Source organism: Pan troglodytes, chromosome 15, assembly GCF_028858775.2.
Source record: "Pan troglodytes isolate AG18354 chromosome 15, NHGRI_mPanTro3-v2.0_pri, whole genome shotgun sequence".
In the NCBI taxonomy this organism is placed as follows: domain Eukaryota; kingdom Metazoa; phylum Chordata; class Mammalia; order Primates; family Hominidae; genus Pan; species Pan troglodytes.
This window is the reverse complement of record NC_072413.2, coordinates 85,452,955-85,478,500: the sequence shown is the minus strand read 5'-3', so window position 1 is coordinate 85,478,500 and position 25,546 is coordinate 85,452,955. Positions and strand designations below refer to the sequence as shown.

At 36.7% G+C, this 25,546-nt stretch overlaps 2 long non-coding RNA genes across 2 annotated transcripts in view; one reads left to right on the top strand and one right to left on the bottom strand.

The window, feature by feature from the left end:
• Window positions 1-15,411: 15,411 nt before the first annotated feature.
• Window positions 15,412-25,546, top strand: part of LOC134808305 (uncharacterized) — a 90,764-nt gene continuing 80,629 nt past the window's right edge. Inside the window, exons 1-2 of the long non-coding RNA XR_010150989.1 lie at window positions 15,412-15,495; window positions 24,047-24,224. This is a non-coding gene — a long non-coding RNA (uncharacterized LOC134808305). The remainder of the gene's footprint in view (window positions 15,496-24,046; window positions 24,225-25,546) is intronic.
• LOC104002126 (uncharacterized) overlaps window positions 15,489-25,546 on the bottom strand; it is a 227,019-nt gene continuing 216,961 nt past the window's right edge. The window contains exon 3 of the long non-coding RNA XR_010150988.1: window positions 15,489-15,647. This is a non-coding gene — a long non-coding RNA (uncharacterized LOC104002126). The remainder of the gene's footprint in view (window positions 15,648-25,546) is intronic.

Genomic DNA, 25,546 nt, shown 5'->3' with positions numbered 1-25,546 from the left:
CAAGTAAGTGAAGTTTTATTTATATTTACAGCAGCTTCCTATTTCTCACATTACCACCTGAGCTCTGCCTCCTGTCAGATCAGCGAGGGCATTAGATTCTCATAGGAGTGCAAACACTGTTGTGAACTGCGCATGTGAGCGGTCCGGGTTGTGCACTCTTTATGAGACTCTAACGCCTGATGATATGTCACTGTTTTCCACCTCCCCCAGACGGAACTGTCTAGTTGCAGGAAAACAAGCTCAGGGCTCCCACTGATTCTACATTATGGTGAATTGTATAATTATTTCATTATATATTACAATGCAGTAATAATAGAAATAAAGTGCACAATGAATGTAATGCGCTCGAATCATCCCGAAACCATTCCCCTACTCGGTCTATGGAAAAATTGTCTTCCATGAAACAAGACCCTGGTGCCAGAAAGGTTGGAGACCGCTGATGTAGGACATACCTGTTTCCCTTTTGTCTTCCGCCATGATTGAAAGTTTCCTGAGGCCTCCATAGAAGCCACTGTGCTTCCTGTACAGCCTGCAGGACCATGAGCCAATTACACTTCTTTTCTTTACAAATCACACAGTCTCAGGTATTTCTTTATAGGAGTGCAAGAATGGACTAATGCAAATATACAGATCTTCATTTGGAGGCAATAGAAATTATAATAAATAAGTGGAATATATTCCAACAATAGGGCTTTCCATTTAAAAACATCGTAAAGAAATGTTACACAGATCTTTATTTGCTTCCTGTTCTGAAATATTTGCAAAGTTCAGGCCTTTCTCTCTAATGATTGATCAAGTATAACACACTGCAAAGAATGGGTGATTTTTTTTTTTTTTTTTCAAGACAGGGCCTTGCTCTGTTGGCCAGGCTGGAGTGCAGTGGCACAATCTCGGCTCAGTGCAACCTCCGTCTCCTGGGCTCAAGCAGTTCTCCTGCCTCAGTCTCCCGAGTAGCTGGGATTACAGGTGTGTGCCACCACGCCCGGCTAATGTTTGTATTTTTCCTTTTTAAATACCCAGTCAGATTAATTTTGTGTTTTTGTTTTTAAGTCATGAAATTAGAAAGAGGGGCCTCAGTTTTATAGGGCCTCTAACCAATTCATTTCAGATGTGACTAGTTTTTTATCCTAAGAACTGAAATGCTAAATTGTCACCTTTTTTTTCTTTAAAAAACTAAATACTAGAAACACTTTGCTTTGCTGGATAAGAATTATAGCCATTTGAATACAGGCATGATAAAGATCATCTTGAAGCACCTATGCTAAATGATTTTTCCTTTAATAGTTTTCATTAACTTGTTTTTCCACATTGGTGTTCCTCATACTTCTTGTTTTTCACCAAGTGTCCATAAATGAAACAAACACAATGACTTCGAATGAAAACAATTTAAAATTATGTTAAGAGTTAGAGCCACCTTCCCAGCTGGTTGCCTAAGCTAGTCCCAGCCGCACAGGTGGGACTTAGAAAGCTTTCAGGCAGGCTCTTTGAAGCGTGGGGCCCTCTGAGGCGTGAGAGCAGGGGCAGGGCCTTTGCCCAGATGGGTAATATTTATGATAAGTGCACTAATGAATGAAAAACACTCGGAAGTAATATCACAATTTAATATTAAATTATAAAATAATGTCAGCCAATTAATTAATGTATTCATTAGATATAAGTGACTATGATGTGCCAGATAGTGTTCTTGGAAATTTTTTGAAAGTTACTAGCTTATTCTCTGCTCCTCTATTACACATTTAATACATGCAATTGTTATGTCTGGGAGGATATGGTGAGATATATAAATTACTAGAGTCGTAAAAGACCCTGTATTGAAGATAGATTCAATTTGAAGCACGATCTAGTTGACTTTGGGTAAAAACTTGAGCTGATTCTAGTTTTCTCATTTGTAAAATGGGCATACAAATCTTGCAAGATTTTCTAAGAATTATTCACTATGTATACAGTGTTTATCATAATTGGCATGAAGTAGATGCTCTAAAATAAAAATGACAGTTGATGTCTTGCTCCTATGACATCTGCTGGTGCTAATATCACAAATCCAAAATCTCTTCTCATTCATAATTCCCAAATCCACCAATCTTTGTAATATAATTTATTTTCTTAACTTTGGAGCAATATTGGGGCAAAATTGACAACTGATGTGAAGCTATTTACAGGCATATTTGTCTTACCTAGTGTAAATATTCACATATAAAACTTGGAGAAACAGTATTTACTCATGAGATTTCCCTGTGGTCTCTGTTGTGTTATATAATATGTTACATAGGTAACAACTATGTTTTTAAATTCCAAAATAACAACAACAACAATAAACAAAACACTGAATCCTGAAACACAACTGCCTCCAAGGGTTCTTGAAAATGATCTAAGGTCTAGCACTGCATCACTTGGTGTTATACAAAGGCTGATGCCTATGTCTTCTATCACTCAGTATTAAACTCTCCAACCAAGATGTATTATCCCTCCCCGAAGGTAACATTTCTTATAAACAGATGTGCTCAGTTGCCTATGCAATGGAGAGCAATGATGTCTCCAGAAGTGTATTTCTTGAGTAAAAGCTCATTCTGCATAGATTTCATTTGCAATTTTGCATGCTATGGTTGCTGAGTAAACATGAAAAAATAATGAATCTTAGCAAGTTGTTATATTCTGCTCATGTTTTGTTTACTGTGACACATTTTTCGTGCTCCAAAGTGTTTGGGGAGACAGACTGCCATTTCCTTTGTAGTCAGTACACTAACACCAGCAGAAACATAGCAGAGAGAGGTGCTGAAGCAAGCCAAAAAAGGCACAGAGAGAAACATTTCAAAGATGAATGTTTCTGAAGTTCATACTTAGGCTGAAATAGGAGAAATATATGGTGGCTCAGTTTGTGCAGCTTCAGGCTATCTCGTTTCTGTCTTGGAGGAAAAAAAAAATCTACCTACACTAGATTGCGTCAGCCTACCTCATCTAGAAATGGCTAAAACTTCCATGAGTTATAGGTGAGGGTCATAAACCAAGAAAGAATATGAACCAGGGCCCCAGTTTTTAAGTGGCAACAGCTTCTTCTTTAATACCTATCCCTTACAGACTCTTATTTAGTGATAGAAGCAAGGACTGAATTAATGGTTATAGCTCCTTGGTTCATTATAAATGAAATGGAGTATGCCCTGTTGCTTAGATTATCTTTTAAAACAGAATTTCAGGGAAGCTATAGGCTGCTTAGGGTGAGAAGACCCAGTGCTTGATGAGAGGCTCAACGTAGAATCAGGTGTAGGAGCCAAGTTCTCATATTTATATGGAAGTTGATGTGTGTAGGTCATCACAGAATCTAAGCAAAATTAGCAGATGACAATCACAGGAAGGTCCTTGGGAAAGGCCAATATTATTACTGGACTATAAGGAACTCTAGTGCAGAAAGCCATGCAAAAATATGACAGGATTATGTCACATAATAATAATTTTTCACACCCAGTGCTCTGCACTGAGCTACCGCATTTGAAAATTAGCACTACATACTTGGCCAAATGGTGAAGCGTTATTGAACGTTTCCCTGCTTGTTTCATAGAGTTCAAATGATTTCAGAAAAAAATTAAAAATTTAGAAATATAATTTATATCCCTCCTGAGAAATTATATATGTGTGAATTTAGATCCTTGTCTAACACTTGTAAAGAGTGTTTGTTTTTATATAACCTGTTTATTATAATTGTTTCCCATGTTGAATTTTTCCAACAGATGTGTGAAACTCATATATTAGTTGCAAAGACCATCTAATTAAATTTCCTGTAAGCTGAACGTCAAAATAGAATTTTACCCAAATACAAGCAATAGAAATTGAATTTCACTTGAATCTTTTCTCTAAAATTCAAATTTGTTTTAGCAATGCTGCTAAGAAAATCCACAAAGAAGGCAATGAACCCTGGGAACATTAGAGTAAACTGGAAGATAACTTAGGAAATAAGAGTTGTTTGGGATGACCTTCTTATGCAATAATATTATTTGCTTTTGGAAATTGACATCTCATTTCCCTGTCCATGGAGTCATGTCATCCAGCCCAAGAAGAGCATGTGCTTGAATGTGTAACTTGCATTTGTTCGTGTTTGTTTGCTATCTAGTGATGCAAAATGAGGCAACAGCTTCACAAAAAGTTAGAGTATCGAAAACATTTAGGTCCTATTTCTTTTTCTTACTGATTGTCACTGTGAATTCAGTTTTCAGACACCACAGAAAGATGGCTCCAATGTACAACATAATTTAAAAACTAATTCCTAACTGTTGCTTCCAAAACATCTATAGTTATCTAAAGAAGTGGTTCCCAGTCAGAGACCTGCAGACCCCCTAAAGTCAATAAAGATTGATTGAGGACAGGGGTGGGAAGAGTGGGGAGTTGGGAGGCTGATGTTGTTAACTTTTTTCTTTCCACTACACTATGAAGTCTTTTAAAATACTTTTTATTTTCTGTGTTTTGCTCTTTCTTGCATTAGAAAGACTGACCTCGGCATTATTGATTGGCTAATAGAAAACCCAATTAATTATGTTATCATCTTTCTTAAAATAAAATCTTCAAGATCTTGAGTTTTGTGGCATTGGAGTTATGCAGAGTAAAAGGTGAAACAGTGGGGAATTCCTATTCGAAAATAAGACGTTGTTAATTATTCTATTTTTGAAACTTGGGCTCAATTCCTCACCAATAGCTCTGACCACTAGTCCTAAGGCGATCCATCTTTGCCCTCTCATTTCTGTTTTCTAATTTCCTCAGAAAATTATTTGATTTCTTTTCTTTCCTGGCCAGTAAAGTTGTAAGGGTCTGTACACAGCTGAAATAATTCATGGTATATCTTGCCAATTTGTGAAATCAGGATCTGCCTGGTTTCTGTTAGGAAACAGATGGCACTCTTGAGAAGTGATTGAGGAAGGTTAATCAAAGAACTATTTACAAAGTTATGCAGTAGGGTAGAATAAGCAATGAGGATAGTAAAGTACCCAGGAATCATCCCATGCCTGGAAGGGCGAGGAGAAGAAGTCATGACCACCCAACTGGGACTGTAGCACTTGGAGATGGGCCATCCAATGGAAGCCTTCAGTGGACATAGGAAGCCCCTGCCAACCCATGGCCCAGCAGAGAGGGAGCCTGGGGAATCTCTACCCTGCCCAGCGTGTGTTCCTGCCCTCCTATTTACTGCACATGCCTCCCACTGACCAAACCAAACTGGAAGCAAGTATAAGGCTTCCCAGATGATACACCTTGTAGGGCCCAGCTCCAGAAGCACAAGGTGGGTCATGAAATTGTGAAGCTGGCAGGGTAAATAGAATATAAGGTACCATTCTCAGCCTTAGTAAGCCGTAGTGGAAAAGAAAAGACAATGCATGGACCACTGCATCAAACAAATGTATGTTCAAGCATAGGGCTCATCAATGATTGACAATGTGACTGGAAAAGAAAGGACAATGCATGGACCATTGAATAGGGCTCATCAATGATTGACAGTGTGACTCTGGCAAGCTATTTAACCTCTCTGAACTTCCTTATTTTCTGGTATATAAAATTCCATTGAATTGCTTACTTTGTATGGATATTGTAGTTATTAAATGAGATAGGTCTGCATTAGTATTAATAGCAATGACAGTTTTTCATGAAGCCTAAGATGTACTGTATAAGGTTGAATAGTGCCATAGTCCCTTCACTCTCCCCACAAAGTTTAGATATTCCTGGAACCTCAGAAGGTGACCTTATGTGGAAATAGGTTCTTTGCAGATACAATTAGTTAAGATGAGCTCAAACTGGATTAGTATGGACCGTAAATCTAAAGAGTGGCATTCTTATAAGAAGGCCATGCAAGACACAGTGAGACATTAGGGAGAATTCCAGGTGATAACGCAAACAGAGACTGGGGTGTGTGTCCACCAGTAAAAGGACGCCAAGGATTGAAGGCAATCCCAAGCAGCTAGGAGAGCGGAGTTCGAGACCAGCCCGGGCAGCATTGTGAAACCCCATCTAAAAATACAAAAATTAGCCTGGCATGGTGGTGCACGCCTGCAACTCCAGCTCTTGAGAGGCTGAGGCACAAGAATTGCTTGAACCCAGGAGACAGAGGTTGCAGTGAGCCAATATCATGCCATTGCACTCCAGCCTGGGCGATAGAGGAAAAAAAAAAAGAAAAAGAAAAGCTAGGAGAGAGGAAAAGGAGCATTCTTCCCAAAAGCCTTCAGAGGGAGCATGGCTCTGCTGACACCTTTATGGCAGGCTTCTATCCTCCAGAACTGTGGCACTTTGTTATGGCAGTCCTAGGAAATGAATACATGTACTTTTATTATACATTAAAACAAAAAAAAAATCAGAAATCAAGAAATGTCTAAAGTAGATAACATCTTCCAATGGCTATCAGCTAGGCACACTGACAGCTCCCAGAAGTACCTGTGCTAAACCTTACAGAATGTGTCAGCAGTGTTGATAAGACACATACGGGCCAGTTTTTTTTAATTCCAAGAAAAAATGCTGGGGGAAGGGAAGAGAGGAGGTAAGTTTGACAAGTCCAAAACATCCTCAACTCACAAGCTGGAACCAAAATTAGGCGTCAACATAACTGAATGCTCCCTTGGGAGCTCAATATGAAAGACATTTTTTTTTCTTAAAAGAGAAATTCTGTTACCAATGTTCTTTTTAATTTTAATTTTAGATTCAGGGGGTGCATGTGCAGATTTGTTACAAGGATATATTGAGAGATGCTGACGTTTGGGCATCTATTGATCCCGTCATCCAGATAATAGTAGTACAAGATGGGCAGTTTTCCAGCCCTTTCCTTCCTCCTCCCATCTTCCCTTCTTCTGGAGTCCCTAGTATCTATTGTTCCCATCTTTAAGTCCTTGTGTACTCAAGGTTATCTCCCACTTATAAGTGAGAACATGTGATATTTGCTTTTCTGTTTCTGCATTAATTCGTTTAGGATAGTAGCCTCCAGCTGCTTCCATGTTGCTGCAAAGGACATGATTTTGTTCTTTTAAATGGCTGCATAGTATTCCATGATGTATGTGTACCACATTTCCTTTATCCAATCCACCATTTCTGGAGGACACTGAGGACCACCTTCAATGGCAAAACGCAAAGCACCATGACTAAGTCTATAAGAGATTTGAAGATGTGAGTCTTGAATATGAAAAAGTTTAGGAAAACTTGTAAGAATTTATTGTACTTGCATTTTCATTTTTAGTGCATAGTCATGCTGCGTAATCAGAGTTTATTTTAAATAAGTCTTAAAGAGCTATCTCATTATGTATGAAATAAAAACTTCAAATAATGAATGCATTATTTCACAGTTTAACTAGCAGCAGGTTTACTTTTGCAGTACATATGGTGATTTATCTTACAGTTAATAGTGTCTCAGGTTTGATGTTATAGTATTAGCTATTAGTACTCTAGCTCAAATGATTCAGACATCTTTTGCTTATTTTCTGATAGTGATGTTTTTCCCACAAAAATTTACTCTTATAGCTAAATTTTAAAAAGTAACATTCCAGACGCAGTGGCACATGCCTGTAATGCAAGCACTTTGGAAGGCTGAGGTGGGAGGATTGCTTGAGTCTAGGAGTTTGAGATCACCTGGGCAACAGAGTGAGACTCCCCCCATCTCTACAAAAAATTTAAAAAAATTAGTCAGGTGTGGCAGCACACACCTGCATTCCCAGCTACTCAGGAGGCTGAGATGGGAGGATTGCTTGAACCCCAGAGATTGAGGCTACAGTGAGCTGTGATTGCTCTACTGCACTCCAGCCTGGGTACAGAGTGAGACCCTGTGGGGAAAAAAAGAGTAAAATGTTAAAAGTTCAAGATTCAAACTTCTTTTAAAATAGAAGTAAAAATTTCCTTAAAAAATGGTATTGGCTGGAAGACAGTTTTAAAGGCCAAGTTTGTATCTGAGGCTGGTACCATCCAAGAGTATTGTTTGCATGAGCATTCTCCAACATTGCCATTTCAGTAAGAAAAATATCAGATTTTGAATAATATTTTCTGAATTCACCCTATTAGATTGTAACACCTCTCTCTAGCAGAAGGCAAAAGTGTTATTTGCAAACATATTGGCAGCATCTTTCTTTCTGTATATAAAGAAATGGTTGTAAGAAAGTTTCTATTAGGTAAGTAAAATAGAGATATACATATTAATCTATTTTATCACTTTAAGCATAAAATCTCACAAAAATTCTTGTGCATATTTTCTGCATTTTAGACTCATAAGTTAGTCTCTTAATGTTGACTAAGGCAATATAAATTGTTTATGACATAGTAAATTGAAGATGGTACATATTTAAGAAAACATGTTTTAATAATGTTTAAGACTTATCCCATTACATAAAAACTCCCTTCTCACCTTGCATAAAGTGGTAGAATTTTAAAGCTAGAGGGAGCCTTAGATCATCAAGTACATGCTGTATTTTATCATCTAATCTAATATCTTGTGTCTCAAGCTGATTGTCTTTATTTGTAGCATTTTAAAGAAATGATTACTTCTATGTTACCTAACTTTGTTCTCATAACATGTGGTATCCATATCAGTGATCTTTGAGCCAGGGATCTCAATCTCAAATATCTAAATCAGTCAGCCAGGAGAGTGCATGAGTCAAACTGGCCTGGTGATGTCTGAAGAGCATGGGAGAATGTGAGTCTTCCTACACAGAGTGACAGACAGCATTCAGGACCAGATGACAGAGGGAATGCCAAATCCAGTCCCCATATTGCTAAAACTTCCTACTCCAGACAAAACAGAAATCCAGATTTTTAATGTGCAGTTTCTCTATTGAAATTCACAATTGATTAAATGTTTTTGAAAACTATGTGAGATAAACAAAATATATCTTTAGGCCACTGATTTTCAGATTCGGACCTTGGTATTTATATCGTGAAATGTATAGTTTATCCTGAAATAGTCAATTCCTCCACACAGACTGACTGCAGGCAGAAGGGTTTGTGCCCAGGTGAATTTGATGATGGTAAGCTTTCTCCAATGCTTTGGAGACCCAGAAATGTGAATGGAAATGAAAGCACAACAGCTTCTGTTTACCAGCCTAACTGACAAGCCTATCAAATATTTTTTCTTGCTTTGCTGCTTATGTATGGGTTCTATTTTCCAGACTGTCCAACAGTCTTTAAAAATAAGCAATTTTCATTTTGCATCTTTTTAATATGAAAATATGTGGCTGGGCATGGTGGCTCACACCTGTAATTCCAACACTTTGGGAGGCTGAGGTGGGTGGATCACCTGAGGTCAGGAGTTTGAGACCACCTTGACCAACATGGAGAAACCCAGTCTCTACTAAAAATACAAAAAAAAAAAAAAAAGGGAAAGAAAAAGAAAATATGCCACATATTAAGCTAGGTAGTTTCAGTTTAACAAGCAGTTATTCTATATCTTCTCTGCAAAATATACTACTCTATATTCTATACAGTTATGAGTAAGACATGTTTCCTCTGTTCAAAATTTTCTGTGTGACAGATACATCCCCTCAGCCATTCTTTTCTTTGACGTATTTCTTCATTACTCCTTAATTGCATACTGTCTGGTGCTTACAATCAAAATGACAGCAACTTATATTTTTCTGTAGACACTGTCTTGAGCATTGTGCATTAGTATTGCTGGCATTCCTCACAACACTGAGAAGTAGAACCTACTTTATCATTCTGAAACCTGCCATTCCTATTTCACAGATGAAGAAACTGTAACATGAATATACTGTAAATAAATTACCCTGTGGACACACCAATTTCTGCAAAGGATCGTCTGATCTCATTGTCTATGTGCGTCTTTATTTCCATGTAGACTGTCTCCCAACAGGAAAAGACTGGTATGCCAGTTTGCTTTGTCAGTCTCTTATTTTTCTGGAATTAGCATCACACTTGGAAGTAATACACACTTTACACTAAAGCAAATGGAATAAATCATGATTTTCTTTATGCCTATATTTATAAACTCTAGAAAAACCACTTGTGTAGAATCTACAAAAAGAATTACCTTGTTGATAGTATATGATAAGATGTTTACAAACTATGTGTCTCATAGAAGTAATTACCATGAGGAGTAGAATTATAATGAATACTAATGAAAATTTGTCAAGTCTTGACTGACAGCTGACCAGAAAATCTACATTATCACTGACTCTTATTCTTTGAGTTCTCCAGAGTAAGGCTTTGAAGTTGATGGATTAACAAGTCACCAGATCCTTCAGTGACATTTTTCAAAACATAATTTTGTTTGATGTTTGGAATATTATTGTACAGGTGGACAGAAGACTCATCATAGTGGTTCCCGGTTCAATAAATAGTACCATCATATTCCAAGCCCACATATCAGATGCCTAAAAACACCTTCCTGTTTTTAGCCAGCCATTTTCTATCCATCAGTAAGTCTGTCGAACCTGTCTTTGAAAAAAATCTCTTAAAGCCTCTCATTTCTCTCCCTACTACAAAGTAAGTGTTCAATAAATGTTTGCTCTAATTATTACTATTGTTGCTATTTTTCACAGTCTCCAAATTAGAGCAACTTACTATCATCGTTTGCTTGAACTACTGTAATAACCTCCTAGTTTGTATTTTATATCCAAATTCACCCTTAGCGCCCCCACCCCCAATTTTTTTTTTCATGCTCTAGCTAGATGACCTCTTTAAAAAGCTAGTCTTGCCTCACTTCCCTTGGAAACCCTCTCTGGAGATCCTGCAATGACTGAATTCCTGTCTATTTTCCCATACCCTCTCTTAGCATCGTTTACCTTCCTTTTGAAACACTAACCATAACTGTAATTTTACACACATTTATGTAAACCATTGATTAATGCCTCTCTCTTTCTAGACCATAAGGCCTATGAGAGTTGGAGACTATTCAATACATATCCGTTGAATTCATGAATGCTGTGTTATTAGATTCACTAGCTAATAAAAAAGTGTTTAGCATAATGTAATAATAGAAACAGCACATTTCCTTTCATCTGAATGTTTATGGTTGTCAGGCTCTGTGCTTTGCAGGTACTGTTCTAATGTCCAGATATACTCCCATGGAGTTAGGTTTTTCTATTTAGGGCCTCCAGGAGAAATGAGCCTTAACTGTGAGACATCCATAGGCCAAACTAACAGTGTCTATAGTGTCTGCTGTTTGGTTCCCCTTAATCCCTGAAAGAAAATAGACTAAGATTGTTCCATTCATAAAAGGGTGACTTGTGACTTACATATCCCTAGACAAGTGTATGCATTATTCATGTGTTCACAAGTTCATGTAAAGCAAAGAAAGCCTAATGAAGATTTATATCAGGATCTACTTTCTGACTGTAAAATGTATTATTCCTTGGGCTTATCGTGCAAAGAAGTGGTGGAAACCTCATTCTCTGAGCTACTAAGACTCCGTGAACAACAGATTACTCTAGGGACCCATCCTTATGGATTAGGTGGGGAGATGGTCATGGATTTGATGATATAATCAGTCATCTATCTTCTCAATTTTTGCAAGAGGGCAGAAGTAAAAAGTGTGGCCAGTGGAAAAGCTTTAATCATTATTGAATATTCGTGTTAAATAGTTGTATGATATAGAATGGAATTAGCATCCTATGTTAACCTTAATCTTTTGTGTAAATGGACATAAAACCTCTGACTCCCCCAGGCAGATGCCTCTCTACCATGAATTTATAAGCCTAATATGTATTCCTCTGCTGGAGCCCTTGGCTATGTGGTCTTCTGTGCTCTCACCCAGTCCTGTAATCACCTCTTAATATTTCTATATCTTCAGGGACAGCAGGATACCTGTCACAAAGATGGAATTGGTCATTCGTTGGTGGCATGAGTAAATGGATTGATGAATGATGGTACCCATGTTCCTGGGAATTATATTAAGCAATTATTGACTTTGAAAAAAAAGAATCCCAAACATTGCTACTATGGTAAATTATTTTCACTTTCTATTTTGCACTTCTTTTTTTCTGATCCTGATTTGCTATTGTATCTGTTTCTCTTGTTTCTTTTCTCCTTTCATGCTCTCTCTCTCAAAAGAAGTTTCCCATCCTGCTGAATTAAAGGCTAATATCAGTGCCCTTTATGACATCAAAACTTGATTCTGACTGACAAAATCCAGCTGGCTTTTGTATTCTGCTTTTTTAAAACCTTTGACATAGATTGTGTTACTAAGTATTGCTATGTATGTTTTCCAGTTTGGAAATCAGTAGAAAGGAGAGAACTTTTAATTATCTTTGAACTGGCCAGCTTAACAGTTAAACCTAGGACTCAGACAGAAAATCCATTTTTGGTTTGTTTTTGAAAAGCCAGCCATCCATTCTCTCAGCCAGTGTAAAACCTTTTTCATCTGAAATCTCCTTTCAACTTTAGTAGTGTATGAAGGCTGGGCTCTCCAGAGATGGACCACAAACTGAAGTTTAGGGCATTGAAGACATTCGTTTGAATATTCGTGATAACATATTGCAACAGTTACCTGTAACAGCAGCATAATTTGTTCTTTCTGAACATGGTAATATTTTTACTTTTTAATGAAGTAATTATTCTCAGATTGTTTCTTTAATATAGCATGTAGAGTATATTTTAAATGTCTACTTAATAATTAATCATTAAAATTAGAATATTTAGGTTACATAATTTAGTAGTAACCATGAACCTATGACATAGGCATTATTTTTCCCTTTCCGCAGATGAAAAAACTGAAGTTCATTGAGGCTGTTAGATTTATCCAAGGTCACATATTGAGTTGAAGGACTCAGGTCTTTGTAACTTTAAGCCATGTTTTATGCCAATGCCTGTTCTTAACAATTTTAAAGATGATATTACAATTTGACATTTACATTTTGAAAAATAATTTTTATTACCAGATGCTACATGGGTTAGCTGAGACATTTCAGGGACTTTAAAATGATCTTGAGAGTTTAAGTTATACTTAATAACATCATGTTCTCTGAGTGGTGAAACTTCTTTGACATCCATTATATATGCTACGTTCATTTCACAGGAATGGTTGCCTGGTGAACGACTACAGCTTTGCTGGTAGTACAGTATATTAGTCTGTTCTCATGCTGCTAATAAAGACATAACAGAGACTGGGTAATCTATAAAGAAAAAGAGGTTTAATGGACTTACAGTTCCACGTGGCTGAGGAGGCCTCACAATTATGGCAAAGTCAGGTCTTACATGGCAGCAGGCAAGAGAGAGGGGGAGACTCTCTTTGTGCAGGGGGACTCCCCTTTATGAACCCATCGGATCTCATGAGACTTACTCACTATCACGAGAACAGCATGGGAAGGGCCCACCCTCATGATTCAATTACCTCCCACTGATTCCTTCCCATAGGAATTATGGGAGCTACCATGTGAAATTTGGGTGAGGACACAGCCAAACCATATTAGAAAGATTTCATTATGCACCGTCAATGAGTGGTCAGAACTAACAGCTGGGATGTAGATCCCACAAATCCACAAAAGCAGATGCACCCCTGAAATGTTCACTTGGGGCATAGTCCGCGTGGCATCTCAGAAGAGGGAGCTGTATTGATCTTTGCCTTGGCAGTGTACTGTTTCGAGGCTTTTCTTTGCAAGGTGAGTCAAAGAAGAGTGAAAGTGGTTCCTATAATTTATTTCCACAGATACTGTCCATTTGTCTTTATCCTTTTCTTTTTAAATAGCTCTTTGTGTGTTAAGCCCTTGCCCTTTTATCCTTATGTTTTCCTCTGAAGTCGAAACAAAGGGTTTACACAATAATGCTGAGGCATGAACTCTATTGAGTTATCATCTAAAGTCCTTCACTGATTAAGTGAAGTGCTCTTACATCAACTTCAAATTTGGACCTCATCAAAATAAGCACATTATTATGAGCCATGTCATCATAGTCATTTGGGATAATTAGTAAATAGATGAAACAACAAATTTTAAATTCGTGGTTGTCAAATATTTACCACTTTAGCCTGTACTGTGCACAGGTATTATGAGATGGGATTACATGGGTACAGAGAAGAGTAAAATATATATTTCCCCTTAACACCAATAATATAGTTTAACATATATGTCAGTAGAATGGTCTACCAAAATAATGATTCCAGGTAGCAATGCAGTAGAAGACTTCATGGGTGGGAAGAAAAAAAATAAAAAGAATTTCCATGGAGCCATGGAGGATAGAAATGGGGTTAGGAATTCATCCAATATGGCATAGCCAAGAAAACAAAATAAGAGGTTTGAATGCCCTTCAGACTCTTGAGCAAGTTTTGCTCCAAGCCCTCTCCTTCTGCGTCAACTCAGTAAATCCCTCCTCTCTTTCTGAACCCACAATGCCTCCAGAAGTTCCCTCAGAGTCTACTTGAACTGTCTGCTTCATCCATCCACCCATGTAGCAATGAATCCATGTATTCTCAAGCAATCGTACTACAAAATATATATTCCCATTGGAAGACTGGTGTTATTTTATCCTGAGATTCCCCTTCTTGTCTTTCCTTAATATATTTAAAATGGTTTAGGACTCCTATTTACCTTGTAATAAATTATACCTCCATAAGTATCTGTAGTTAATCTCAAATCATGGTGATTTATTTTGAAGGGAGTTGTTCAGTAAGTTATCTATAGTTAAAATAGTAGTACAGATTTAAATGGTAATTGACACATGATTAATACATGTTTATGTTGAATTATTTTGGTCCTATTCTTTTAGCTTTAAAAGGACTACATTTTACAAAGCCTTACATAGTAACAATATGTACACTCTTACATTTCAATTAGGAAAAAAATTAAAAGTTGTTAACTGAACATAAAATGATTCTATATTTAATTTTGTATATAATCCACAACAGGAAAATATAAAACAGGCACAGCTTTTATTAAAACTTGTCAGTACAATTTTATTAAAGGAGGAAAAGAATATTGACCTCTTTAAAGTCAAGTTGTGGCTTTGAAAAATTAAAAATATAATCACAATATGATATTAAGATACCACATCCATTTAAAACGCAAGATACACTTAAAAGGAATTGTTAACACTTTGATTTCAATAACTCTTGTGTTTTCTCAGTGATTTTACCATTTTGGTTTTGGGTGAAACAGAGGGTGCAGTTTACGGAAAGGAGGGATAGGAGGAAGAACCATTTTAAGCATGTGAGGTACTTGCATTAGAGGTACACCAGCTGACCCATAGCCACGCCTCCTATGCATGTGGCACTCAGTTTCCTTTCCCAAGAAGGCTTAGGCATTTTTGCACCACCCAGTTCTAGAGAGAGCAGAGGTAAATGAGACAACGCTGAAGATCCCAAGGGGATGATTTCCTCCACAAAACTGTAACAGAGAAAAAGTGATGTACTCATGTTGTGGAAAGGAGTTCATTCCTTCTCCTACCTGTGTTTATTTTCTATTGATTGGCTGTGGTTAGGAGGGTGGTAGCTCTTCACTGTAATTCACATTCTGCCTGAGTCCAGATTGTTCTTGGCCCCAGCTGGAAGCGTACTTATTGTGTCAGCAAGAATCCAGTGGGCTCTGGAGTGTGACCTGCTACTGGGTAAGTGTAGCTTAGCCGGCTCTTGTGGAGCTGGGATCAGCGTGGCATAAAGCTGTTCTCAGCATGACAGTCCATTTATAGAGAATTACGGGTTATTTGTGGCCGGTCTATTTAAGTTCCAGCTGAAAACATTTTCTCCTTACGTTCTGATTCTGTAATTAGAAAGCAAAATTCAGCTAGATTTTTACAAATCAACTTACCTGTGCTGATTTATTATTTAAAATTTTCTAATTTATTTATCTTTTGCTTATCAGCTAATATGGGGAAATTGAAATTTTATGTATTTTAAATTATATATTTGAAACATTTTATTTTTAAAGAAGAACAGTCATTTAGGAATCTACAAAGTTATGCAACAATATCTTGAATAGGTTCTAGTTTTTTGAACTGTCTTAGTAGCATATAATATATGCCACCATTTCAATAGAAGAAAAGTTTTCAGCGAATACTAGTAAAAATTGGTTTTGCCTAAATTCCTCTCCTTGTTTACTTATAACAGAAGTAAAATCTCGTATAAAAACCATATTGACATTTCAAAGATTCTTCACCCATATTATTTACACTCTTTGGTTTACTGAGTTTCATTAAAACTAATCTTTTGATTTTTTTGTTTAGCATTTTAAAGTTATTGGGCTGAAAAATATGTAACCTTCACATTCCATAATTAACTGTTACAAGATTTTGATACCCTGCGGAGTGGTGTGTACCTGTGGAACAGAGATTTATTAAAGTTTAATAAATGATTTATATCTGCACATCCTATTGAAAAATGAAAGTTTTACGGCCCCCAAGCTAGAGAATATCATCTTTCTTGCTGAGCTAAGGTGATGATGGCATTTGTAAGGCAATAGAAAAGTTGTAATAAAAATACTGGCAGTTTTTGGAATGTTTTTCATCTATGAATCTTGAAGTTATTTACAAATATCAGGTATAATTTCAGTGAATCATTAATTGTCAGTGTTTTATTTCCAGTCATACCAAGTCATGTCATCCAAAGCAATAAGGTAGAACTAAACTACTTATTTTCTGAATTAATGGAGAAATTATATGAATAATATAAAAAATGAACAATAATTAAAAATCAGTCTGGGCATGGTGGCTCACGCCCATAATCCCAGCACTTTGGGAGGCTGAGGCAAGTGGTCACCTGAGGTCAGGAGCTCAAGACCAGCCTGGCCAACATGGCGAAACCCTGTCTCAACTCATAATACAAAAAATTAGGCGGCTGTGGTGGTGCATGCCTGTAATACCAGCTACTCGGAAGGCTGAGGCAAGAAAATCCCTTGAACCGAGAAGGCAGAGGCTGCAGTGAGCTGAGGTTGCACCACTGCACTCCACCCTAGGCAACACAATGAGACTTTGTCAAAAAAAAACCAAAAACCATATATATATATAAAGCCATATATAAACATATATATATATAAACCCATATATATATATAAACCCATAGGTGTATATATATATATAAAATTTATAGTTTGCCTGAATTCACTCTGTTTCTTTAGAGAAAGCAATATATTTGCCATAGTGATGCAATCAGGTATGGCATGTGCCTCTGACTATCATTTCACCAAATGTGTAAACATACTTTGTTATCTATGTGGCTAGTAGGGTTGCCAGATTGAGCAAGTAAAATTATAGGACACCCAGTTAATTTTGGATTTTAGAAAAATAACAAATCAATGTTTAGTATAGCATATTTCTATTATTGCATGTAACATACTTATGCAAAAAAGTTATGTGTTGTTTATTTCAATCTATATGTAGCTATGCATCCGTATTTAACCTCAAAAATTTAGAAATAAATGTTTAGTGTGCCTCCATCTAACTGGTCCCCACCAATCTTCCAGAAGATTTTTAGGAGACGTAGAATACTGAGAAGATAAGTTGAGTAGCATTCAAGGATTAAGGTAAGGATCTTCATGAAAACTTGCTGGATCTGAAGAGAAACTCTCTGACCTCTTCAGGGCAAAGATCTCTATAGCACCGGGCAAAAGCCAGAAATAACTTCTCCTCTTTCAGAAAACTCATCAACGATGATAGCAAGTAGCACAAAAATAAAACAAAACAAAAAATCTTGCTTTTCAGGGGTCTCCTCTGTCTCTGTGTGGTGGAATCCTCAGAGAACTGACTGAAATTCTACCATAAAATTCATTTAAACACTGACAGAGACTGAATTAACCAGGAAGATTCGGTTTAAGCAGCAATAACCATTTCCAATCATAAGATTAAGAGCGAAGCTTTTGATAGATGCTAGGGGAAGTTACATTCTTTGGACTTAAATGGTTTCATCCTAATTTTAGTTTCTAGCTGCTAGTTACGGAATCTTTACAAGATTTAGGCACCTCAGCTCATTATAGTGCTGTACATCCACTGTTTCTCCGTGTATTGTAAATGTTGCATTACATTAATCAGAGGTGGAAAAGAAAGAAAGGATATCAGTTCTGAGAAAGAGCAACGTAGTATAGGTCAGTGTTAAAACTTAACAACTGAATTTATTGGTGACTATTTTTAAAGCACTTACTTAACTCTATTTGCTCTTTAAATTTTAATGTACAGATGTGTTGTCACTTATATATCTTTTTTTTTCCTCTCTACAAATGTAGCATGGGTTCCCCCTGCCTTATCTGTTTGATGTTCATATTTGGCTAGTTGTATTAATGAATAGGGCTCTGAATGCAACAGTTGCCAACCTCATCTTATTCCATCTCTTCTCTTGTAAAAGTTATGAAAACAGAAAAGTACTTCAAAATTGTTTTGTTTTTCTGTGTCTGTGAAATTTATTTTTTCCTTCTGCTATTAATGCAATTATTTTTCAAGCCTTGTAAGACCTCTTCACATCAATTTTTCTGAATATAGAAATTCCTTGATCTTTATTATGATTTGTAGAGTTCTTTGAATATGAATTCGGTAGTCACCATAGACCAACTATAAGCAAATAGAAATCTCATGCTATTTCTCATTATTATTTTCTAGATTAAATACATAGCTTATTATTAGTAGTAAGGATCAATATGTATAATAATTTATGATGAATTTTTATTCTTATATTTTTGATCATAGAACTATTTGTCCAAATAAAATGTTACAATGAAACCTAAGGAAATAATAGCTGTAAAAGTGAGTCTCTTCTAATATATTTGTCACTTACTCCTATCTAACCTGAGTTGGGAATGATGGGAAGGTTTTAGGAACCCCCTGGAACTCCTCAAATCACACTTTGAAGAGCAATGCCCTTTACAAATGTGACAGGACACAGAACATTATTAAAGCCAAAAATAACTGAAGAAAGCAAAAGAAATAGGGGATTATTAATAAGCTTTCTCTGTTTTCTAAGTCTTCTCTCCTATTTAACATTTAAACTGATATTAAATGGCTACAGACCCAGTGGAATATTCCTATATTGATCCACCTCACTCCAGGTTTATCTGTCTCTCTTCAGTTGATGATATCATTTTATTTCAATTGTTTGCATGTCTGCATCTCCTTAGACTGTGCACTGGGGGTAATGTCTTTCTTAACTGCATATTGACAGGACCTGCAAGACCACTTGGCACACAGTAAGACCTTGATAAGTATTTTTTAATTAACATATGAATAGATAAATGAAAAAAAAAAGAAGCCCAGCTAGCACAGATGTTTATTGTGGAGCATCTTATCTGTCCCCCAAATGCCCTAACGCAGCTTCAGCTGCTGATTGGCATAGAAGACCCTAAAACTGTTGAGTGGGATACCCAACATTTCGAGTCCCCACTCCTCTACCTTCAATTGAATTGGGAATGTATCCCTGATGTACAAATTCTGCAACTGCACCGGGCTTCTCTGGAACCTTCCCTCTCCAACTGAAACCACACATTGAGAGTCAGAGGAAAGGACACGGTGGCTGTCCAGACTCTAGCTCTAATAGCCGTTTTAGCCAAATAGAAAGTGAAAGCATTTTCTTTTACGATGAAGTTCTGAATTGTTCTCTAAACTATATTGTTTTTTCTATTGCCGTCAATTTCTCAATTTCTTTGGTAGTGTGTCTTCCTCACTCCTACCAAAACAAACCAACAATGTGAGGGGTAACTCTGCTTCTCTTCTGGGATTTCTTTTTTAAGTTAATTACCTCCATAAGTCATCTAAACTGATGTGTATGCATCATTTTCTGCAACTTTGTTTTCAATAAGTATTGAATTTTGGTCAATTATACTTTTAATGATACAAACTTTAAATTTGATTATATATTATGTTTGTTCATAAATTTAGGACTATAGATTTCTTTTATTTAAAACTATCTGATTTAATTTTGGATAACACAGGAGGATGTCTTTCATGCAGTTAACACACATGGAAACTTTAAATGCTACCTTCAGAATATTTTCCTCACCCATATGTCACTCCTTCATCTCAGCACTTCCATCTGATTTGGCCCCTCAGGTATGTTCACACACAGCACCCACTGCTTCCCTACTAAACTGTAAGCCCCTGGAAGTCAGGGCGAATCTGACATTTTATCCTCAGTATTTAGCATAGGGCCTAACACATAGTAGGTACCAAAAAATTTTTAAAAATGAAAGAGGGAATATGTATTGAACATCGATTATATAGCTTTAATATGATAACTCAAAGATAAAGGTTGGTCTTTGTCCTAAGGGAGTTCACATAATGAGAAGACAGGCATATAAGTATATCGACATGATTTTAAAGACACAAAACAAACTTATTGGATTCATGAGTATCCAAACCTTAGAGTAGGGAAAGTGTATTAGGGAGCAAGGGGTAGGGTACATTGCAGGCACTTGGGACAACACTATATTTTGTCAAATCTAAGACAACTATTGTAAGCGACACAATTAAAACTGAAGTGTGATTTTTTAAAAATGTGTGTTAAGAAAGACAGTGTATGCTTGATTTTTAAAATAATGTTGACTGAATTTGGCCTAATATGCTATCTTCAAATTAAATTGTGTTATTTAGACTTATTTTGAGTTGAAATCAGTTGCAAGTTTGTGTTCATGATGAAAAATTCAAAAATATTTAAGGGTGACCTAATTATAGATTTAACTTGTATTTTTAAGTGATATTAACCATATTTTATCAATTTTTTTTGTTGTTGTTGTTGATACAAGTTCTCGTTCTGTCACCTAGGCTGGAGTGCAGTGGCGTGATCATGGCTCACTGCAGCCTCAATCTCCAGGGCTCGTGTGATCCTACCACCTGAACCTCCTGAGGAGCTGGGATCCTACTACCTGAACCTTCTGAGGCGCAATATGCATTGCGCCACCATGTCCAGCTAATTTTTTATTTTTCTTGTTGTTGCTGAGCTAGGGTCTTGCTTGGTTGTCCAGGTTGGTTTCACTCCTGAGCACAAGTAATTCTCCCAACTTGGCCTCCCAAAGTGCTGCGATTACAAGTGTGAGCCACCATGCCCAGCTGTGTACTTTAGCAATTCTAAAAACATTTTTTTTCATATTCTAAGTGACACACTTATTGCTGAAATTGGAATGTGTCATTTGACCAACAACGTATCATAGTTTAACTGGCAACATTTTTCTTTTCAGACGTGTGTAAAGTGTTGTTACTTCTTATAACCAACACTATTTTAGATTCAAAAAATATAGTAAGTTATTTTGTAATTATTAGTTGAGGCAACATAGTGAAAAACAAACTAAAACATATTAAAATATAAAAACTAAAATATTTGGCCAGGTGTGGTGGCTCACGCCTGTAATCCCAGCACTTTGGGAAGCCGAAGCGGATGGATCACGAGGTCAGGAGTTTGAGACTAGTCTGGCCAACATAGTGAAACCCCGTTTCTACTAAAAAAATACAAAAATTAGCAGGGCATGGTGGCGCACACCTGTAGTCCCAGCTACTTGGGAGGCTGAGGCAGAAGAATCACTTGAACCTGGGAGGCTGAGGCTGTGGTGAGCCAAGATCATGCCACTGCACTCCAGCCTGAGCAACAGAATGAGACTCCGTCTCAAAAAAAAAAAAAAAAAAAAAAAAAAAAACCTAAAATATTTAAAAGTGCTTTATTTTAAAAGTTTCCAAATGGAACACAAAATTATTTGAAGTGTCCTTTAAAGTTATCGCTAAAATCAGCTAAACCTACAAGTAGAATTGAACTTACAAGTTAAACTCAAAAACTTAATGATAAAGTAAGAATTTGAATTGGTAACTTAAAGAAACCCAACATTAATTTTGGAAATAAAAGAGAATATCTAAAAAGTATTTTGTGTCTATGAAAGTCACCCTTCTAGTCAGCTGAAATTGCTCAATTGGGAGAGCATTAGACTAAAATGTCACCCTTAAGTTCAACAAAAAGATAAAATACAATTCAGAAGGCAAAAGTAGTAAGAATAAAGGCAAAGAGTTACAAAATAGCCTGACATCTTCAAAAAACTGGGGTGTAGAATGCATGTGGGGAGAAATAGTAAATCAGTTAGAGAAGGTGGTAGAAGGTAGACAAGAAAGAAATCTTATGCTAAGCGCTTTTGAAATTCCTCACAATCAATAGGACGTCTGATTCAATGTTGATAGAAATATTGAGTGAGCATCGTTGTGTTGTTCTTTAAGGGGGAAACATGCTGTCTTTCACTGGTAAGTGTAATGGTTGGTAGTTGAAATTTTTCATCAATGCCCTTTTTCAGGTTGATAAGTTTCTATTTCTACTTTACTGAGATTTTTATCATGAATGAATGTAGAATATAGTAGAATTTTTTGAATGTATTGAGAAGATCAATAACTTTTTTCTTTTTCATCTGTCGATATAGTCTGTTACACTGATTGATTTTCAAATGTGGAACCAATCTTGTATTCTGAGGATAAAACCCACATGGCTCTGGTGTATAATTCCTTTTATGTTTTGCTGAATTCAATTTACTAATATTTTGCTAAGAGTTTATCTGCCTATGTTCATGAGAGAAATATTGTTTTCAGTTTTCTTATAATGCCTTGGTACAGCTTTTATATTAGGACAATGCTGGCCTCATGAAATAAGTTGGGAAGTATACATATATCTTCTATTTTCTGGAAGAGTTCGAATAAAATCAGTATTAATTCTTCTTTAAATGATGGGAAGAATTCATTGAGGGAATCACCTAGACTTGGAATTCTCTGATTTTTTACCCATAAATTTAATTTATTCAACAGACAAAATGCTATTCTGCTTCTCTATTTTTCTTTCTTGAGTGAGCACTGGCAGTTTGTGTTTGTAAGAAATTTATTCATTTCACCAATACTTCCAAATGTGTTGGCATAAGGTTGGTGATAGTCTTTCCTCATCCTGTTGTAGAACTTACTGTGATGTCCCCTTTCTCTCTTCTGACATTGGTCATTTTTAATTTCTTTTTTTTCTGTTTTCTTTCAAAGAGCCATCTTGGATTTTAGTGGTTTGTCTGTATTTATTTTTCTGTTTTAATTATTTTCCATGTTTTTTTTTTCTTCCGATTGCTTTGTGTTTAATTTGCCCTTATTCTGTTTTCCTAGGGTGGAAGCTTAGTTCATTGACTTCAGAATGTATTGTTTTTTTCAACTATAAGTATTTAATGCTAAGAATTTCTCTCTAAATACTAAATACTGCTTTACCTGTACCCCACAAATATTGGTATGGTATGTTTTTATTTCCATTTAATTCAAAATAATTTCTAATTACTTGGTGCTATGGTCACTGGAGGTTGGTAAGAATTTTTGTTCTCTGCTCCAGCCTCAGTACTAGAAAGATTCCATGTCTCTGGGCCTTAAAAGTAGGGCTTTCTCAGCATTTCTGCTGCCACTTTATTAGAGGTTGAATTGTGTCCCGCTCAGAATTGGTACTGGTAACCCCCAGCATCGCAGAATGAAACCTTAATTGGAAATAAGGTCATTGCAGATGTAATTAGTTGAGAAGAGGCTATTAGGGTGGGCCCTAATTCAATGTAACTGATACTCTTATCCTCCTATCAGAAGTATTTGTTTTTTGCCTGGGTCCCTGTGGCTTGAGTGTCTCCTGTACTCTCCCAAAAACCAACAGTTTGAGAAGGGTGCCTTGTACGACAGAAGAGTCCTGGGCAGTGGGCGAGGCTTTATGCCCCACCCCAGCAGCAGCTGATTTCCACCAGCTCACCTGCACCACTGAGGGGGAACTCATTTCAGTCTCCTGCCCTGCCTGCAATCCCTTCATCTTTCATAGGAGCTTTATTTTTTAGGTGGGGCTTGTGAAAAAGAGCTTGCCAGTGCCTATAAACTTCTTCATGTGAGAGTTTCCAGTCTTTCTTAACTGATATGATAGCCCACATTCAACCTTTAAGAATTATTTTAACATTTGAGCAGATTTCTTTCTTATCTGAGTCTATGGCACCAGCCACTTCCTCCCATGTTCCATCAAAGGTAAGGAGTTTGTTTGTCTGTCTTCGCTCCTCAGAGGGGCTGACCCTTTGGAATTCTGCCCATTTTGTTGCTTTCAAATCTCAGGTTCCGGTGGGCTCAAGAAAAGCAATCATTTTGTGCATGATCTGGCTTCTATCATCTATCTTATTGTTGAGGTGGAAACAATGGTAATATGGGTGTGTGTATTTCTACCTTCTAGGTAGAAATTGAACAAAAGCATTCTTTGCTATTATACCTGGGTTGTTCTTCACTGTTCCCTGGGAATCTGTTACGGAAATTATGCTGAGCTAATAATTCTGATGGGATGATCTTCACTCATGCAGACTGTGGCGTCATGTAGAAGGAAGGCTAATATGGATGTGAGGTTCAAGATCAAGGTAAATTCTTCATCTTACTGGTGCTTATAAGAAGATGGTATGTTTCTTTCTCTTTTAAACTAAAAAGAAGGTCTACCAACGTGTGAAGTCGCAAAATATGGCATGCCTATTGTTCATTTTAATTGAGATGCAGAAGACTGTCACTGCTGGGATATTCCCATTTAACTACTTAGAATAAAGCTCCTCCCAGATTTTGGAGCCAGAAGGATGTTGTTACATTTGCATTTCAGATTAAGTCAGTGAAGTGGGTGGTGGGTTGGACTGGTCCCAGCTTAGGGACTTGAATAAAGTTCTAGAATAATTTGAGTAAATGTACATAGATATCCAAAGTTGCCGCTACACCTGAGAGTACTATCAAGGGTTTTTACAGCAGCATGGTGATGGTTTTCCCACAATGAAGGCATTGTAAAGTACAATGTAGGTTTGTTTAGAAACATTTTCAAGTTTCCACAACATATATGCAGTGATCATATGCCATGAAGCACCATTAAACATTAACATTTTTGGAAAACTTACTGTAAGAGAGGTATTAAATTAATGGACTATACATATTTCACAAAGATTAATAATTATTATTAGTGGTCATACTAAACTAATGTAACTAATAACATAAGCTAATAATATAGCTGATAAAAGTAATAGCTAATAATTTTGTGCTAGGTGTCATGTTAATTGCTTTATAGTTTATCCAATTCTTATGAACAATGATAATAACAATATTGATGATAGCTAATATTTAATCAGTGCTTATTACATGCCCACTATTTTGCTAAGCCCTCTGCCTACTTTATGTCATTTAATCCTCACAACAGCTCTATCACATATGTACTATCATTCTTGGTATTTTATGAGTGAAAAAAACTGTTCCACAGAAACACAGTTTACCTTCAGAGGTAAAGCTATTTTCCAGTGAGACCATGCTCTTATGCTGTTTGTATTGAGCCTACGTTGGATGGGGTGGAAGGACAATAAACTGTCCCGTGAAGTGACCTTCCTTCCAATAGTGTCTCTGATACTTATAAATTGCATTGCATGGGCTAATTACATAACTTTCTTGAGCCTTGATTTTCTAATTGGTAACATGTGTGTGCATAATACCATCTATATTTTGAAATATTACAGGTAATGCATGGGCCAGGTGTGGTGGCTCATGCCTGTAATCCCAGCACTTTGGGAGGCCAAGGTGGGTGGATCACCTGAGGTCAGGAGTTCGAGACCAGCCTGGCCAACATGGTGAAACCTCATCTTTACTAAATATACAAAGCCGGGCGTCGTGGCTGGCACCTGTAATCCCAGCTACTTGAGAGGCTGAGGGAGGCAGA